The sequence below is a fragment of the Cannabis sativa genome, chromosome 9, assembly GCF_029168945.1.
Source record: "Cannabis sativa cultivar Pink pepper isolate KNU-18-1 chromosome 9, ASM2916894v1, whole genome shotgun sequence".
Classification (NCBI taxonomy): domain Eukaryota; kingdom Viridiplantae; phylum Streptophyta; class Magnoliopsida; order Rosales; family Cannabaceae; genus Cannabis; species Cannabis sativa.
Genome location: NC_083609.1, coordinates 29,739,158 through 29,743,316, shown reverse-complemented (window position 1 = coordinate 29,743,316; position 4,159 = coordinate 29,739,158). Strand labels below are relative to the sequence as shown.

General features: G+C 28.2%; 1 long non-coding RNA gene across 1 annotated transcript; it reads right to left on the bottom strand.

The window, feature by feature from the left end:
• Positions 1–1,797: 1,797 nt before the first annotated feature.
• On the bottom strand, positions 1,798–3,238 carry LOC133031119 (uncharacterized). Its single transcript, XR_009684622.1, has 2 exons — positions 3,006–3,238; positions 1,798–2,110 (listed from the first exon to the last, which is right to left on the bottom strand). It is a non-coding gene; the product is annotated as an uncharacterized LOC133031119 (long non-coding RNA).
• Between the last annotated feature and the right edge of the window lie 921 nt (positions 3,239–4,159).

Here is a 4,159-nt window from a genome sequence, read left to right as displayed (position 1 = left end):
TTTAATCAAGATCTGAGCCCGAATGTCCTTCTTCTTCAAGTTTGATCCTTCACAGTCTTCCAATCTATGATTGAGTTACTGCTTGCTGTGTGTGGGCACTTACTCTTTCACTAGGGTCGAAAAAGATGAAGGAGAAAAGAGAATGATGATTTCGGCCAGGTATAGAAAGTGGGGAAGGGTCAGTTTTCTGAAGAGAGAAATTTCTGTCAGAAAGGCTTGTGAAAACTTGTGTAATTTGACTGAGCCATCACTTTCTATTTATAGGCAACTACTAGGTTTAGGTTAGGAATTATTTGGCATTAAAATAATAAAAATATTAATTTGAAAAACTCCTTCTAGTGGCCGGCCATGGTGTTGTATTGGGCCTCACTTGATTTTGCAGTTTTATCAAATTTTATCTCTATTTTCTCAAAAATGCCAATTTTTAAATTCTAACCTTTTAAATGCCAAAACTAATTATTTAATAACTAAAATAGATTATTAAATAATATTGTCATTTAATTTAATTATTAATTAGACATACAAAGTCCATTAATAAATAAATAAACCTAGAATCTCTTTTCTTTACAATTTCACCCCTACTTAGTGAAAATTCATAAAATTAGACATAGTCTAACTTTAGAATTATAATTGATCAATCACGAATCAATTAATGAGTCTTACAAGCAGAATGTTCTGAACTAGAATGGGGACCATGGATCTATATGCTGAGCTTCCAATAAGTGAACCAAATTTACCAAGTAAATTCCTACTTATTAATTCTTCGTTGAATCCACTCTTAGAACTTAGAATTGCACTCTCAGACTTATATAGAGCATATTGTATGTTCCACGATATCAATATACTATCTCATTTAACCAATGTTATAATCTTATTGTGATTTAAAGATCCTCTATATAGATGATTTACATCGAGATGGGATTTCTTTACCGTTCTCACCCCTCAATGTATTTTGCCCCTTAAAACACTTAGCTACCTGTAAATGGTGTTTAGTGATCTAATAATTAGTCAGTTAAACAAGAGCTCATCCATTTACTTCTATTTGCTAAGCTCGAAGGGAATCATCACTTAACTTCTATACACCAGTAGAAGCTATAGATTCCATATTTATGTTCAGCACTCTCACTCAGTCATACTATCATGTTCCCAAAATATACGTATCACCCTGACCCAAAAGTAGGCTTAACTAATAAATCAAAGAACATGAATAGCACTCCTGAGTTGAGCCCAAGCATATCAGGATTTAGATTCTTTTAATCTTAAGATCAACTACTGATATTGACTTGGAAAGATATGTATAACGGTAAGTTTGTAATATCTTAACTTAGTTGCAATATCGGTCCAGTCCAATGTATACTCCATACATTCGAAACTAGTATACTTTACTAATGTCCTGGAAAGAACATAACACTTACTCCAAGTGTAAGTATACATCATCGTTGATTATCACATTAGTGTAAATCCAATAACACTGATGAAACAGAGACCAAAACTTTTGATTCATATGATCACAATCACATTCCACTGTGTTGACGATACTGTAATTGTGAATAAACATATCATCTGGATTTAACTGATTCAGTGTGTATGAATGTAATAAACATATTAAACATATTAAACCATTAGCATGTAAAATTCATGCAAACATCAATCACTTCAAATTTCTTATATTGACAACTAATCAGATTGTAAAGAGTTTTATTTAGGGCATAAAACCCAACAATATGTTCATCATAAAGAACTATTATATAAATTTCTACATATAATTAATCCTAACTAATTATTAGTTGCTTGTAATTTGATAAGATGTGATGTAGTTAGCTTATAATTTGGCTGTGAATACAACTACACACTGATAAATAAGTCAGTGTTTATATACAGTACATTAAACAACCCAATTAATTACAAAGTTAGTCGGATGATAGCAAAGCAAACTAACAAAACAAATAAATGAACCCCTTAAAACCAAAATTTGAAATCTTTACCAATAATTGAAATAAAACAAGAGAATCAGTTACTGTAAATATGTTTTACAATTCAAAAAAATCGACCTTTAAAGGTATGAGAGAATTTTGTAACCCAAATCCACCAAAACAGAGTTAGAACATGCCTGCAAAAGAGAAAAAGAAAACAGAGAGAGAGATGTTCAGACTCACATGCAACTACAAGAGTATATAAATAAGAAAAGATTCACAAAGATTCAATCACAAACCGAAAACATACACATATAATACCCATAAAAGCATAAAACTTAAATACATAATAATAAATTTCACCAAATAAAGTCATATATACATGAAAGCATGACTTAAGTATACATCAAAACAAGTCTATATAATGACTCAGTAAACCAAACCTGAGAGATTGAAGAAGCAAAGTTCCATTTCTTAAAACAGTTTATTTGATAAGTTTGATCATGTTAGAATAGCATATTTATACTAACTTTTAAAGTGAGGATAAATTTCAATCATATAACACGTATATATAATGACTCAGCAGTAATATACCAATTCGCTCAACACGTAGTTAAATATAAGATAAAACCAAAGATTTATCTTCAAATATTTTAAAAACTCTACTAACAGATAATCAGAAAATTAAAAAAACTTGATATTATGAAAAATCAAAAATTTAGTATTCTAACACGTATTTGATGAGTAAGCTAATAGTTGTATATTTTTTGTTTTTTTTTTAAAAAAAAAGAATCCAAAAGTTATCTATATTTTTTTTAGCTTTTTCTTTTAAGGGCAAAATTATCAAACATGCATCAGTCCAAGAAATTCGAAAACAAAAATACTTAAATTAAAATATGTGTAAAAGTAGATAAATTTCATGATATGTGACATTTATATATACAGATAGAGAGAAAAAGGGGTAAAAAAATTAGGGATTTAAAAAAAAATTGAGCAATACAAATAAAAAAATTAGGGATTTTACATTTTTGTGTACAGATGGAGAGAAAGAAGGGTAAAAAAAATTAGAGATTTTGAAATAAATAAACATACCTGGTGGAGGTCTGCATGTCGAAATTATTGAGCGCCGTTATGAACTCGGCGGTGGTGGTGGTTGTGGCCACCGTCGTAAGCCTTCTCTTGTCATTGATCTAATGGGTGTTCCTATTTGTTGTGTTCGTCATTTCCCAACTGTACATAGTAGTTGCAGAGAAACAGAGAGAGAGAAGAAGAGGAAGAGATAAACATTTCAAAGGAAATTTACAAAAATATCAAGAGAGAATTAAATTAATGAAAAAGTGGAAATGGAAAAGTTGTAGAGATATCAGGAGAGAGAATTAAATAGAGGTTTAAAATGTAATAAATACACTTTAATATAATATTGGAAAATACAAACACGTGAGCTGTGAATTTTGACTATTACACTTTTTCACCTTCAAAATCTTACTACTAAATATATTAAAAGCATACATTAACAATATAAGAAAAAGTAGAAATGGAAATATTGGAAAATACAAACACGTGAGCTGTCAATTTTGACTATTACACTTTTTCACCTTCAAAATCTTACTATTTAATATATTAAAAGCATACATTAACAATATAAGAAAAAGTGGAAATGGAAAAGCTCCATAGATATGAAGACAGAGAATTAAATAGAGGTTGAAAAGGTAATAAATGTACTTTAATATAATATTGGGAAATACAAACACATGAGCTGTTAATTTTGACTATTAGATGGAATTTCAATACCTCAGTTATTGACCGGTGGAAGGGCAAAATTGTTAATACTGACTTTCTTAAAGGGTAAAATTGTCTCCAAACTATCACCTCATTACAACACTTTTATAATAGTAAGAAATAGATTAGTAGTATAGATATTTTTTAAAAAATTTTAATTATTATTATAAAATAATAATATATAGTGAAGTAGGGTAAGTATGATCAATATATATAATATAATATATATATATGTGTGTGTGTTATTATGGATAGATATTTTAGTTTTTTTTTATGATTAAATTAATTTTTTTAAAAAAGATTATAAGATGAATTAAAAATAGATGGAAGGAGAAAATAATAATATAGATATTTGTTTAAATTTTTAATTATTATTATAAAATAATAGTAAAATATTAATGTGTAAATTTATGTTTTAATTAAATATTAAAATTGAGAGAATAAGGAGAGAAGAGAAAAATAGATTT